This window comes from Neomonachus schauinslandi, chromosome 6 (assembly GCF_002201575.2).
Source record: "Neomonachus schauinslandi chromosome 6, ASM220157v2, whole genome shotgun sequence".
NCBI lineage: Eukaryota > Metazoa > Chordata > Mammalia > Carnivora > Phocidae > Neomonachus > Neomonachus schauinslandi.
Genome location: NC_058408.1, coordinates 17,219,960 through 17,236,652, shown reverse-complemented (window position 1 = coordinate 17,236,652; position 16,693 = coordinate 17,219,960).

Here is a 16,693-nt window from a genome sequence, read left to right as displayed (position 1 = left end):
TTTAGTCCATGAGTAATTTAGTGGTATCGCTTGTTTGTATCATAACCTATTGCACAATAATTTTTTATCAAAGTGCATCCCCAGATTTTCTCACAGTATGGCAATAGTCCTAAAATGTTGTCCTGTATTGTTTGTTGGTTTTGATCCAACTTCATCATTCTTTTATTTATTTCTGGCACTTATTTATCACACAAGAATGGTAAAAGGAGATTATTTTTCTGCATCTGGCCGTAACTTTCCTTCAAGTTGATTTCATGTTCTCTCTAAACTATAGACTGATTCATGTTGTCCTTGGGTAAATACTTTCTCTTTAGCTTTATCACAAGAGCAATGCTCTTGTTAGATTCAACTCAACCTCAAATTTAAAAGTTCACCTACTTTAAAATATCTAATTTCAGCTGTATCATTAAAAGAACATACTTTAAAAATATGGGTTATTTTTCTAGATACAACTAGAACCTTCAGAAAGAAAATGCAAAACAAGGAAACCTAAATACTCATTGAGTAATTACAATTTTTCTAGGTATTGGGCTAGATATATTAACTATATCTTATTTAATCATCACAGTAAGAATCAATGTCCATTTTAAAGATATAAAAGTAGGATCTTAGGATATATTGTCCAAGCTTATATATCTAGAAATTGCACTTATTTTTTTGAAAAAAAAGTTTATTTAATTCAGAGAAAATAAGTAAAATGGCCTAACAATGTTTATTTTAAAAATGAAAGTATTCAGGTTAGCAATATTATACATAAGTACTGACAATCAGTGAGATGTATTCTACTTATTGACACCAAGTAGACATAGAAATTCTAGTATAAATTGAATTCCCCAAACTAGTAAACTTCCCTAATTTGATAAAAAACACTATGTATTATTCTTGTAGTCTAATAAAAGAGATACAAGGCCATAAAAAGATGAGAAAAATATCACATAATTTATTATATATAAATGAATCCACTTTTTAAAGAATGTCTACTAAATTTCAAACTACTCTGAAATATCAGTTTTTAAAATATTAATCTACTGACAGAGGCATTTACTTTTATTATAGTTGAATGCCATTTGGAGAATTTGGAAATAGTGAATGAAGTGAAGGGAAAGTAAACTTTTAAAGGTTGGGGGATTTGAAGTTTGTAATTTTCTTCAAAATTTTGGTTTATTAAATCTGATCTGTGGGTGAAAGAGCAGTAAGAGAGACCACAGAGTAGAATATATCTGTAATGTTAATGTTCTCTTTTGGGGATTCAAGCTTTTTTGTATTAAGTCTGTAAAGTCACTTTTGAGGCTATGAAAGAAAGGCATAATACCAAACTTCTTCCTCAAAAACTACTTAGAAGATGATCAGTGGTTATTTCCCTATTCTGGATTATTTGCTTCATAAAATCTAGAGCCATATAGTATTGAAACATAGCAAAATTAACTTTTTTAGCATTATTTTTTAGCATTATTGTGGTTTAATTGACTTAACATTAAATTCACCCATTATAAATATATAATTGACCACAATCCCGTTTTAGAGTATTCTCATCACTCCAAAGTGATTCCCTATATCCCGCTGTATTTGAATCAAGACCTTTGCACATCAACCTGCTCCCTTCCTCCATCACAGTGAGACAGAAACTCCACCTAGAATGATACAGCCAAGAAGCCAGGTCTCCCTATATGCCCAGATCCTGGTCAGAGGACTATCTATATCTTGGATGGGCAAGACATCAACATTTATCATCCTGCACCCAACTATCTGGTATTGATGTTACCTTCTGAATACTTCAGCCAAGAGGTGGGAGTTCCCTTCTTTTACCCAGTTTCCACTGTGGAACAGAAGCTCTACTTGGGTGTGGTGCTGGGGAGAATATGGGCCCAAATCACCCTTGCCTTGGCATGTGAAATGAAGGTTCCACACCAAGAGAGGCAAGTCAAGGAGACCTGAGGCTACTGCCCTTATCCACCAAACTCTCAGCTCCTAAGTAGGAGTGTTACTCAAAACTGTACCATTGTACTCAATTTGACACCAAAGTAGTGGTTCAGATATGTTGCCTGAAGTGAGACACAGGCCTTAGAAGAGAGCTCCAATCCTTCCCCAAAGGGACTGAGTTCATATGCCACAGAGAAGTTCAAGCCTAATCATATTCTTACGAAGAGTAGAAGTTGTGGTGAGAGGCTATTAGGAGAAGACTGATGGAATCACGGATGATACAGGATAAACTGTAAACTAGCTAGTTTGCTAGAGAGAAATGGAGAGAAAAAAACTTGAAATAACTTTGCTTTGGTCTCAGAACAAATCTGAAACACTGATCCCAGAACCATCCTTTCCAAAAAGCCCAAATGTAATTGAACCTATCCATGAATCAATTTATGACCCAGAGCATTGTAGAAAACAAGAGCAACTAGCCAGCAATTAGTGGAGCTTAACAGTTATGAAGGGCCAGGAAAAGAGTTGGTCAGAGAGACTTGCCAAAACCACTGGGTGATTATGGACATACTCAAGGTTGTTCCCACTGAGGAGTAATGGCACAGACTTTGCGTTATAGTGGGGCAATAGATTTCACTAAAATAATTCAACTAGTTAATATATTATGTAAGCTATTTAGTTTTCAACAAAAATTACAAGATATGCAAAAGAACAGGAAAGTTTGACCCCTATGCCCCCGTTCCAAAATCAGGGAACATGAACTGCCTATGAAAGAAACCAGATGTTGTATTGAACAGAGAAGGACTTCAAGTAGCCATTATGAATATGTTCAAAGAACTGAAGGAAATCCTGATTGAAGAAGAAAAGACAGATATGATGACCATATCTTGTAAATAGACAATATCAATAAAGAGACAGAAATTATAAAAAAGTATCAAATGGAAATTCTGAAGTTGAAAAATACAATAACTGAAATGAAAATTGACTAAAGCAGCTTAACAATAATTGAAACAGAATTATTGAACTTAAATATAGATTGATAGAAATTATACAATCCAAAGAAGAAAGAAAAAAGAATGATGAAAATGAATAAATCTTCGGACACAAGAAAACGGAGAAGAGAAAAACAGTAGAAGAACAATGTAACCAAAAGCTGGTTCTTTGAAGAAATTAAAAATTACAAACCTTTAGCTCCATTGAGAATAAAAGAGAAAAAATTCAAATTAACAAAATCAGAAATGAAAGGACATTGCTACTAACTAGCCTTAGAGCAATAAAAAGGATTCTAAAGAAATGCTATGAAAAATTATATGACAATAAGTTACACAACTAAGATGAAGTGTAAAAATTTCTAGAAAGATGCAAACAACAAAAGCTGACTGAAGAAAAAAATAGACCAGGTGAATACACAGCAGTATAACAAGTAAAGAGTTTGAATTAGTCATTAAAAAATACAAGGAAAAGCCTAGGGCCAGACTACTTCATTAGTAAATTCTACCAAATATTTAAAGAATAATTAACACCAGTTCTTCACAGACTTCAGAAAGATAGGAGAGAATACTCTCCAACTCTTTCAATGAAACCTGTATTACCTGGATAACAAAACCAGACAAGGCATCATGAGAAAAGAAAGCTATAGACCAATAGGAACTATTCATATGAACACAAAAATTGGCAACAGAATAGTAGGAAACTGATTCTAACAACACATAAAAAGAATTATAAACTGTGACCAAGTGGGATTTATTCTAGGAATGCAGTTAGTTTCACATCAAAAATCAATCAATGTAATAAATCACATCATAGAATAGAAAACAAAAAAAGCACATAATCATTACATTAGATGCAGAAAAAAAATATTTGAAACAAGCAAACATCCCTTCATGATAAGAAGACTCAACAAACTTGGAATAAAATGGAACTTCCTCAACCCGATTTAAAAAAAAAAGTGTGTGGTTTCTGTGTGGAAAACACATAGAAAATATTATAGTTAATGGTAAAAAAAATGAATGTTTCCCTCTAAGTTCTGGAATAGAAAGTGGATGCCTTCTCTCACCACTCTTATTTATCATATCACTAGAGTTTCTAACCAGGATAATTAGGTAAGAAAAATAAATAACATCGATTGGAAAGTAAGAAATAAAACTATCTATTCATAGATTATATCATAATCATCAGGAATACCAGATTAAAAAAAAAAATTAAACGTTCTGTGGGATTCTTAATACCAGTCTTCTCCCTCAATTGTCCTGTTATTTTTTCTTTCCAGAATCTTCAGATAGCTCCATGCATTCTGTGCACATTTTATTTCTGTAGTCGGTGGGAGAGAGTCTGCTTACTTTATCATATCTACAACTACGGGTTTTTAAACATTCTTTTTTCTTTTCTTTTCTTCTCTTCTTTTTTTTAAGCTTAGAGTTATGGAACTGGTTTCCATTATAGACCATTCTCCACAGGGGAACAAAAGTGATCTGGTTAAATCATTAATCAGAGAATTTCATGTCTCTTCAAAACTTTGCAAGGGCTTTCAGCCTCACTCAGAATAAAATCCAAAGTCGTAACCATGCCTTCAAGAGCCTACATGAGTTGTCTCCTACTTGCGTACTTCCAGATCTAAATCCCTGCTTACCCTTCTTGCTTACCCCACTCCAGCCATGTTGGCTTCCTTGCTGATTCTCAATATGCAAAAGACATGCCAGATTTTATAACCTCTCTGTTGATAATTCAGAAACAGTATAGTTTGACTTATTCCAGAAGCCTCTTTGAACAACAATATTTCTTTTTTTTTTAAGATTTTATTTATTTATTTGACAGAAAGAGAGACAGTGAGAGGGGGAACACAAGCAGGGGAAGTGAGAGAGGGAGAAGCAGGCTTCCCACGGAGCAGGGATCAGGATGGGGGAGCGCAATCACATGCCCTGGGATCATGACCTAAGCCCAAGGCAGAAGCTTAACTGACTGAGCCACTCAGGTACCCCTCAACTGATATTTTATTTATTTTTTTTTAAGATTTTATTTATTTATTTGAGACAGAGAGAATGAGAGAGACAGAGAGCACATGAGAGGGGATAGGGTCAGAGGACGAAGCAGACTCCCCGCCGAGCAGGGAGCCCGATGCGGGACTCGATCCAGGGACTCCAGGATCATGACCTGAGCTGAAGGCAGTCGCTTAACCAACTGAGCCACCCAGGCGCCCTCAACTGATATTTTAAATATAAATGTTTTACCTGCTCCCATTTAAAAATCAGTCCCCTGAAGTCACGGATAATTCAACTCCTTAAAATAAAATTCTGTCTCTGTCTCCTGTAGATAACTTAAAATTTTTAAATGTGCACATTATCTCTCTTCTTTCTATTACTTTTTATTTTAGATATAGGTCCTTCATTCATTTTGCATGGATGAAGTTTGTATTATTTATTTAGCACTTATATCCAGTATTTATCCTTACATTTATATTTTTTAATTTTTATTTTCTCTGTTGGTCCTTAATCCTGACTCCTCAATGATAAATTGAACATGAACTTTCACTTGGCTTAAAGTCTCTCCTGTTCTTCTGTGAGTAAAATATTCAACATTTCTGAGCATTTATTGCTGGTCCCCCCTACCAAAATATTAAGGAGTTATTGCTGTTCCTTTAAATAGGCTTGCTACAAATTACTTTTGAGTCAAGATTCGAAGGAAAAAGATCTTTTTTTCTAGGACGTAAGACTTCCACCAAAAAGCTTGAATACATACAATTTTCAGTGATTTCTTCAAAGCTCATTGTAACTCTTATGACATAATTGTCTATATAAAGGTCAGATATGCTATACCATTCCTGTACAGCATGTTCTGTGTCTATATATTTCATTTGATTTAGATGATGCATAATGAAATCTCCAATAGCATGTATTTTAAAATTGTATTTCTCTGACTCATTATAGAGATAGCTCTACCACTGATATGGAAAAAAAAAATTTTCCCTGCGGTACTACAAATTTTCAGAACAGTTAGCAGTGTGAAATTGGTCAATTTTTGTAATTGATTCAATTCTATATTCTGCAAAGTTTTCATATCCTGCTCTTCTCTCTTTAATTCTCAAAATCCGTAAGTATTCAAAAGACTGTCTTGCCAATGTGCTGCTTCTCAACTCTGTGTCTTCAGGTTCACCCTTGCAAAGAAATGTGTCCTTTGCTTTACGTTCCTCCATCAATGTTTTATATCCTCAGCTTTTGAATTTCCTCTTCATTATACCAAAGGTGGCATATGGCTACCACATGTAATGGTACTTAAAAAAGAAAAAAAGATTCCACAGCACAATTGGGTTTCCTCAGGAGTAAAATGACAGTTCCTCAATTCTGAGTTATAAAATAGGGGCTAGGAATGGTTAATAGACTCTATGCTACATTCTTATGATCATAACAGCCAATAGATAGATATATACAAACTAAAGTCCTTTCCATTTAATATAAGAAATGTGAACCTTAGGATTAAATATTTGCACAGATATTTCTACTAACTGGAGTGAAGCATTTTCTATTATCACATGCTTTCCTCCCAAAAGTTCAGCTAGTTTATCAGAAATTTTAAGCTTAGAAAACATTCTTCTCTAAATGAAAAAGCTATATTTTTCTCCCGTGATATTTATTCAAATATCCTTGGTATATACTCACAATATTTTTTGGTGTATTAGGTAAAATTTGGTTGAGAATTAACAACCTTCATTTAAAATATGAATCTAAATTATAAAATGTATTCTACTATAGCCACAATATTCCAACTCCCAGGTTATATATAGAACAGAGAAACCCTAGTTTATATTTTTATACAAAAAGAATGTTTCCTTAAACCTAATGTAACTCCTTTAGTGAGTTAGTTTGTACCACTGGGTAAACATCTTTGTCTGTCTCCAGGTTTCTTCCATTTGCCAAGGGAAAACTGTCGTAAAGCCAACTTATTATATAAATTTAAAAGTTCTAAATTCTTTTAAAAAGTCCCAACATACCCATTCAAAATATTTCAATTTTGGAGATCCTCAGAGATGCACCCTCTTCTCCTTCTTAGTACTTCACAGTTGAGAGTGTGCTAAGGACAGATTTTTCAAGTGGTGGTAAGAAGTGGCATAGATAATCCTTATGTCTCCACTCCCAATGTCTTAGAGGAGGGGAAAATAAATAAGAAAAAATGAAGTTACTCTATGACAGTGTTAAAATTGCAAAATGTTTTTTTAGGATAGAAAATAAAACATATCATACTGCTTATGCCAAGTAATCTACTCCCTCTTCTTACTGAAGTACATCGAAGTATGGGAAACTTTGTGTATGCTTGCTTAAAATTAGCTGCGATATTACACCCTTTATCAGGCTGCTGCTCTATATTCTCCCTGAAAGGGCAGTATCCAGCAACACCTTTGCCTCTTTTGGCACAACAAGGGAAATTTAGTAGGAGAAACACCCAGAGAAAGCACTGTTCTGTGAAGTATTTTAAATTATCCAAGACTTTGATTTTTGCCCCCACTACCTCATGCCCAGAACAAATACAGAATTTGTACAAAAAGCTAGGATTGATATAAACAGAGTTTTTGTGGGGTTTTTTTGTGTGTATTTGTTTTTTTTTTTACATGAAGTGATGTAAAAATGTAATAGTCATAGTAAAGCACTGAGTCTTAGACAAACAGTAAAAAATAAATCCACTTAATTATGTTAGGTGAAACTTATTTTCAAATACAAATTGCAACTTTATGTGCCTATTCTTTTATTAAGAAATGTATTCAACAGGGCGCCTGGGTGGCTCAGTTGGTTAAGCGACTGCCTTCAGCTCAGGTCATGATCCTGGAGTCCCTGGATCGAGTCCCGCATCGGGCTCCCTGCTTGGCAGGGAGTCTGCTTCGTCCTCTGACCCTATCCCCTCTCATGTGTTCTCTCTCTCTCATTCTCTCTCTCTCAAATAAATAAATAAAATCTTTAAAAAGAAATGTATTCAACAGTAGTATATTTATTTCTGAATTTGTACACCCAGAGAGAGTATGAACCTTCTGACACCTTGTTACCAGCCCAGTGATACTGATTCTAGACTTCTGGCTTCCAGAACTATCAGAAGCTGCCTTACTTTTCTGATGAATCCGTGAGTGACTTGGAGGATGCTTTCAATCTGCACTGTGTTCAGCTGGGGAATAGTCCTTCTCAAGTACCTACTCTGGCTAGTCTTAATGGGAGCAGCCCAGCGTATATGCCCAACCTACCAGACCTCCAGGGATGAATGTATTTTTCGCTGAGCCCCTTTTGTCTTTGCTCCGTTGTTCTCCTTGTTAAACTCTGGCTCTTGTTAAACTGGGGGAAATGGATCCTGTCTTCTTGCCCACATCCCCTTATAGTAGAAATTCTGCAACACAGACAGCTAGGTTGGAGATGAGAGCAGGTCTGGCTTAAATGCTATAAACTAAGATTTAGTAGATTTCCTTGAAAAAATGCTTTTGACTTGCTGTAGGCCTTAGACCAATTTCCAGTAACTTTTAAATGATTTTACTTTATAATTTTCACCCACTAAATGTTGTTTAGCTAGAGGATTTCAACTGAGCTCTTCACCCTGCCATTCTGTAAGTTTCACTGTCTTTTCTTTCATTCTTGATACTGACAATCATCTTCCCCACTCACCCTTTCTTGAAAACAGTCTTCTTAGGGGCTTGTCAATTTTATTAATACTTTTAAAGAACCAAATTTATTTTCTTGTTGCTTTTTCCTAGTGTTTCTTTTGTATTTTATTCATTTTCATTTTCCTTATACTTTTTAAAAATTCTATTTACAAAGATAAAATTTGTCAGTTTTTTTATTTTAGTTGTATATACTTGTATTTATATTTTTCTTTCATTTTATTTTATATTTGCTGCTGATTTTTAATTTAATACCACTTGAGTAAAAAATGTGTTCTGTGTAATTTCAGTCTGCTGAACTTTCTTGTGATATGTTTTATGATCTTGTGTATGGACTATTCAGGAGACAGTTCTGTGTTCAATTAAAAAGAATATATATTCTGTATATATTCTGAATTTGTTTCTTTTGGTGTTTTAGAAATGTCACTTAGGTCATGTATTGGTCGATACTATTCTCAAAATCTTCTGGATCTTTACAAGTTTGCCTCATCAATTAATGATGGAGGATTGCTAAAATTGCTAACTGTAATTGTGACTTTTACTTTTTCTCCCTTTGGCTATCTAAACTTTGTTTTATATATTTTGAAGATTTACTGTTTGTTTCAGGCATGCATTTAAAATTGTTTAGTCTTTTTTTTTAAGATTTTATTTATTTATTTGGCAGAGAGAGAGAGAGAGAGAGAGAGGCAGGCAGAGGGAAAGAGAGAAGCAGACTCCCCCCGCTGAGCAGGAGCGCGATGCGGGGTTTGATCCCGGAACCCTGGGATGATGACCTGAACCTAAGGCAGATGCTTAACCATTTGAGCCACCCAGGTGCTCCTAAAATTGTTTAGTCTTCTTTTTTTTGTTGTTTTTTTCGTTTTTTTGTTTTTAAAGATTTTATTTATTTATTTGAGAGACAGAGAATGAGAGACAGAGAGCATGAGAGGGAGGAGGGTCAGAGGGAGAAGCAGACTCCCTGCCGAGAAGGAAGCTGGATGCGGGACTCGATCCCCGGACTCCAGGATCATGACCTGAGTCGAAGGCAGTCGCTTAACCAACTGAGCCACCCAGGCACCCAATTGTTTAGTCTTCTTTTTTTTTTTTTTTAAAGATTTTATTTATTTATTTGAGAGAGAGAATGAGAGAGAGCACATGAGAGGGGGGAGGGTCAGAGGGAGAAGCAGACTCCCTGCGGAGCAGGGAGCCCGATGCAGGACTCGATCCAGGGACTCCAGGATCATAACCTGAGCTGAAGGCAGTCGCTTAACCAACTGAGCCACCCAGGCGCCCTGTTTAGTCTTCTTGATGTCCTTTTTTTTAGCCATATAGCACGAGTTGAGTTAGAATTGAATTATCTTTTCAATTCTTTTATTTTGCGCCTATCTGCATCTTTATATTTAAATTGGGTTTTTATGGAGATTACATAATTTGGCTTATTTTTTTATTTATTATTATTTTTTTTACCTAGTCTGATAACCACTTCCTTTCACTGGGAGTGTATATACTTTATATATAATTTAATTATCACTACAGCTTAGTTTAGGTGAGCCATTCTATGTCTTTCCCATTTTTTCACCAATTTTTAATCATTTATTTTTCTTTCTTGCCTACTTTTGGGTAAAGTAAATGTCTGTATATGTGTTTGTATGTGTATCTTTGTGTGTGTTTGACACCTAGGTAGAGGTTCTGACCCATTCAGTTAAATTAAAGTTTGAGCTTGGAGATACAGTTAGTCACAAATTTAGTAAACTCTGGTCCCCTATGATTTGTCTTTCTTCTTGGCCATGCCCTCTCCACCCCCCCCCCCCACCCCCCGATCTTTTGACTGGGTGCTTGGCAAATTTTTCTCTCTTCTGTGCCCTCACAGCCTTGGATATAATTTTGCTCTTTGGAGATTTTTATCATAGCTCTCCTAGCTCTTTTTTATTTTAGCTCCCATCCTTGTAACTTCCAAATCTAGAAAATACCTTGTAATGGAGACTTTCAGAGAAGTATCTTCTTTCTGCTTAGAGGATGTTTCCATTTAGTATTATATACAGGAAAAATAAACTATAGATATATAATTTTTTTCATAATTGCTCTTAGCAAAAGTACATTCTTTTTGGTGGGTCTTTGTTTTCTGGGCACTATTAGATTATTATGGATTTCACTCTGCCTTTTTAGACTGAGCTTAGTAACACCACATTTTGCATTAAGTCTAAGCAATTTAACAAATTGAGGGAAACTGGCAGAGTTTTGGGCTTCTCTAATTTCCAGTCTATTCATGACACTTCTTCAAGGTAACCAAGATCTTCATTGGTTCTCTTTCTCCTCTTTGAGAACCTCTGTGTGAGCTATGCTTGATCCTCAGTCTGTGTCTTGGATCAAAAATGCCTTCAGGGGTGTAAAACTTCCCAAGGTCACCTTGGGATGTCCCTCTATCCTTCAGTTCTAATTCATCAAGTCCTCCCTTGTTTCCTCCCTGTTTGCTCAAAAGCCTGTTAAATTATTACTCCTTTGTACTTTTTCTTCTATTTATTGCAGTGGGAACATTGGACTACCCATGCCGTGTTGTATTCTACCTAAACAGAGCTGGCATCTAGAAATATGATTATTAATTGCCCACAGGGGTGTGCATAGGCTTTACATCTTATCCTGAGACCATTGAATAACCTTCAAAACATAAATTGAAGTTCAAAATGCTTCAAAATATACCTGCTTGTGAACTAGCTAGATTTACATCACAGAATTCCTTTTTTGCTTTCATTTTTAACCACTTAAATCTTATTTCACTGTTATTTCAGCAACGCCTTTTAAATAGGTTTTAATATTTCTTTTTTTTTTTAAAGATTTTACTTATTTATTTGACAGAGAGAGACACAGCGAGAGAGGGAACACAAGCAGGGGGAGTGGGAGAGGGAGAAGCAGGCTTCCCACGGAGCAGGGAGCCCCATGCGGGGCTCGATCCCAGGACCCTGGGATCATGACCTGAGCCGAAGGCAGATGCTTAATGACTGAGCCACCCAGGCGCCCCTCTTCTTTTTTTTAAGTTATTTGCAGGGAGATAGTTGGCCAAGTTATCTAATCTGTCATCCTGGTTGAAATAGAAACTTTACTTGCTTTTATATCCATTTTCTAACACCCTCTCCTTCTGGTTTACTTGTAATTGAGGGATTGAGGGATGCCTGGGTGGCTCAGTCAGTTGAGCATCGACTCTTGGTTTTGGCTTAGGTGACCGGTGGTGGTGAGCTCCATGCTCAGTGGGGGGTCTGCTTGAGATTCTCTCCCTCTCCCTCTGTCCCTTCCCACACGCATGCTCTCTCTCTCTCTCTAAAATAAATAAATAAATCTTAAAAAAAATACTCATAATTGGTGAAAACGAAAGACTTAATTTAGAAGTTTCAAAACAGAAGTAGTGTATGACTAACAGCATCTGGGGTATTACCTTCTCTTCTCCTAAATCAGATTTTGCCTGTCAGATTTCCCTTCTCTGGTTATTCAGTTCATGTAACTGATAGAACAAACCATGCCAGGAAAAATAGGATCTATCCTAATAATTGCCAGAATACTGGCTATGCCCTGGGGCCACTAAAGATGAGACAAGCTTAAGTATATTGAAAAGGGGAAATTTTTTTTTTAAAGATTTTATTTATTTATTTGAGACAGAGAGAATGAAAGACAGAGAGCACGAGAGGGAGGAAGGTCAGAGGGAGAAGCAGACTCCCTGCCGAGCAGGGAGCCCGATGTGGGACTCGATCCCAGGACTCCAGGATCATGACCTGAGCCGAAGGCAGTCGCTTAACCAACTGAGCCACCCAGGCGCCCAAGGGGAAAATTTTTTTTAAATTATATGTTACAAAAGCTAAGAAAGGGAAACAGAACAAAATATCTGTAATATATATATATATATATTTTTTAAAGATTTTATTTATTTATTCATGAGAGACAGAGAGAGAGGCAGAGGGAGAAGCAGGCTCCCAAGGAGCAGGGAGCCCAATGCGGGACTCGATCCCAGGACGCTGGGATCATGACCTGAGCCGAAGGCAGACACTTAACCATCTGAGCCACCCAGGCACCCTCAAAATATCTGTAATATATTCTTAAAAATTATACCTTTTTTTTAAGTTTCTAGAAGTTTTTTAGATAATATTTCATTAGCCTATCTCTTCTAAAAATGTCTCTTTAAGGATTTTGGGATTATATTTATCATAGAAGAGTTACATAAGTAAAAGGTGAAAGATTTGTATGATCTGAAGAGAAACCAAAGGTAAAAGTGAACTATTGGGACTTCATCAAGATAAAAACTTTTGCACAGCAAAGGAAACAGTCAACAAAACCAAGACAACCGACAGAATGGGAGAAGATATTTGCAAATGTCTTATCAGATAAAGAGCTAGTATCCAAAATCTATAAAGAACTTATCAAACTCAACACCCAAAGAACAAATAATCCAATCAAGAAATGGGCAGAAGACATGAACAGACATTTCTGTAAAGAAGACATATAAATGGCCAATAGACACAGGAAGAAATGCTCAACATCACTCGGCATCAGGGAACTACAAATCAAAACCTCAGTGAGATACCACCTCACACCATTCCTAATGGCTAAAATTAACAAGTCAGGAAATGAGAGATGTTGGCGAGGATGTGGAGAAAGGGGAGCCCTCCTACACTGTTGGTGGGAATGCAAGCTGGTGCAGCCACTCTGGAAAACAGTATGGAGGTTCCTCAAAAAGTTACAAATAGAGCTACCCTATGACCCCACAATTGCACTACTGGGTATTTACCCCAAAGACACACATGTAGTGATCCGAAGAGGCACCTGCAACCCGATGTTCAGAGCAGCAATGTCCACAATAGCCAAACTATGGAAAGAGCCCAGATGACCATTGACAGATGAATGGATAAAGATGATGTGGTATATATATATACAATGGAATATTAGGCAGCCACTAAAAAAATAGAATCTTGCCATTTACAACGATGTGGACAGAACTAGAGAGTATATGTTAAGCAAAATAAGTCAGAGAAAGACAATTATCATATGATCTCAATCATATGTGGAATTCAAGAAACAAAACAGAGGATCATAGGGGAGTGGAGAGAAAAATAAAACAAGACAAAATCAGGGAGGGAGACAAACCATAAGAGACTCTTAATCATAGGAAACCAAACTGAGTGTTGCTGGAGAAGAAGGAGGTAGGGGGATGGGGTAACTGGGTGAGGGACACTAAGGAGGGCATGTGATGTAATGAGCACAGGGTTATTATGTAAAACTGATGAATCACTGATCTCTACCTCCGAAACTAATAATACAGTATATGTTAATTAATTGAATTTAAATTTTAAAAATAAAAAAGAAGAGTTACATAATCTTATTACTTTAGTACTATGATTATGTATAAAACTTTTGTTCTTTATGGAGATCAAAATGTAATGGAGTCCTCTTCCATGTAAAAGTCTATGATTCTCAAAAGTGTATTAATGTGAATATATAAAAACTTAAGACATAATGTTAGTTTTCTCTTGGCAGTTATATTATTAAAAAGACTATAATCATATTGATATTTCGGCAAATATGATACATAGTGTCCTTCACAATTCTGAGATTTCATGATTCTTTATTCCACAAATATTTTTATTTAATGAGTATCATCAAATCTCTTTAAACCTCAAATTTTAAGGTTCTTGACAAGCCAAATTAAATTTGTTTCCATAAAAACATAAGCCAGTGCTATACCCTGTGCTTAAATATATATTTTCTTTATTTCTATTCCAAATATTTCAAGAAATTATTTTTAAGTGATGTTACATTGTATGATTCTCACAAGTAAATTATGAAAAAAGGATTGTCTATCATTTAGGGATCAGGAATTGACCTTGAAAGAGATTAAAGATTTTGCCAAGGTGACGCTGATACCAAATGTAGGTAGCAGGATTTAAACCACCTAGGGGGATTTTTCACATGGTTTTACATTGTGTTCCATTACATTTAAATTAAAAAAAAATGCTCATTGCCTTTATTTTCACTGAGGTAGAGGCACTGTAAATAGAGAACCTGTTTAATGACAGTTTGTGACATAAACTATCAGTTAGTCATCCACATAAATCTAAAAAAAGGAAAGTGGAAAAGAAAAAAAAAGAGAACAACACTTCCAATCACAGCAACACTTAGTGTTATCTAATGTTAACTGCTCTTTCCACATTTCCACCTTGAAAATTACGGTATTTTGTAAAACTCTTTTCTTTGTTTTTTTTATTTCAGGAGATTTGGGGAGAGACAAACTATTATTTTCATCCATTTACAGTAGACAATTTATTTTAAGGATCATTGCTGGGAAGATGATTGTAATTCTAATTAAATAGCTTGTCAGAGAAGCATTTGCCTTAACAGATCTGTTGTCATCATGATACCAGCCAGATGTAAAGCTGACATACTGATATATTTGCCTTGCCTTGCATTTTTACCACTGCTAAAGTTCTTTCGTTCTTTGTTTAATCTCCGGTTTGTAGTTTCAAGAGAGCACAAGGATATCAAAGAAATACCTTTATCTGGAAAAGTAATTACAACATATTTGAATTATCAAAAACCTAGAAAAATAAGTAATGATATTGAAAGATGATTACAAGTTAAACCAAGATCTGATTAAAAGGCCAGGCTTTTTATAGATGATAATCAACAGTTTGGGTGTTAGTATTTTTAATTAAAAGAAGCTAATTTATTCCACATAGCCTCATCATTATTTGAATAGGTAGCTTACAGAAGGCTTGATTCTTATCTTTAAAGAGGTTGATTTATTCTCCTAATTTTTCTCCCCTTTTATAATTAATTTGGGGGGGGAGGGGCACAGGAAGAGGGAGATTGAGAATCTCAAGCAGGCCCCACACCCAGCAAGGAGCCTGACACAGGGCTCGATCTCAAGACCCTGAGATCATGACCTGAGCCAAAATCAAGAGTCTGACGCTTAACCGACTGAGCCACCCAGGCGCCCCAATTTTTCTCCCTTTTTTAGTAAGATTTGAAGGAACCAATGAATATTATGGAGGTCCAATATAAAACACTCTTGTTTTCCACCTCAACCCTGAAACACTGGTAGGTAATACAAAACTACAACAAAAGTCATGTGCACAACAGAAATCTCAAATTTAATATTGATATAGCCGAACTGGAAAACATGGCTAATGGTTTTCCTATAGTTAAAACCTCAGAATATTCAATATCAAAGTGTCTAGACTACCAGATCACGTCAGAAAATGGAGCCTACTTCTTGTGTGAAGGAGCCAAGTAGTAGAATGTGTGTTTACTGCAAGCAGCATGATTCCCCTAGAGAAAGAGGAAGGAGCTAAAATGAAAATATCCCAAATTTATGGTCCTCAAATGTATCAGCAGAATATTCAGTCCTTTATTATGAAATTTTCTCTAAACAGAAGGAAACATCAGGAATGGGGTGGTAGTAATATCCCCAACAAATATCTAAATGCAGTTTTTTGTAACACCAAATTCTAAATGGCATTCTTACTCTTTCTCATTCTCTCCATCAATCTTCAGTGACAACTGCTATCAGGTTTTTTATTCAGGAAGTTGTTAGTTCTTATAGGTGAGGGAGAATTTTTCAGACATACCCTTTATATTGCCCATATTGTCCTAGATGGTCTTTACTCTGTCCACCAGAGAGGAGAATATAAGTAGCCTGCCCTGCACTGACTCATGTGGTCCCTAGGATCAGTAGCATAATATTTGCTGTATTCTTTATTTTTTTTTTCTTTGATGTATTCTTAAGTGAATGAAGACTGAGAGTGGGGAAGAAGACATGGAAGCTTACTCATAACCAGTGAGTGTTTTAATCTATTTGAGCTGCATAGCACAAGGGCAAAGTGATTACAAGGTAAGGATAATGTTTTTTAAAAATATCATATTAGTTGGTCCGAGGGTTGTGGGTTATTGTTAAGTTGTTTAAAAATATCATATTTTGTGAGGGTAACACCTTTACTCTGCCTTGAGGATGTCTCTTAACCTTCCATAATTCTACTTCTTTAGCTCTTCTAGAAAGCCCAGCTGTGTACAAAACCAACTACTCCTCTTTTGACAGCTTGAGAAGCAATTTATGATTGTAACTTTGCAATACACAGGAAAAAAATATTGAAAACAAGATGAAGTAGATGAAATAAACAAAAATAATTATTT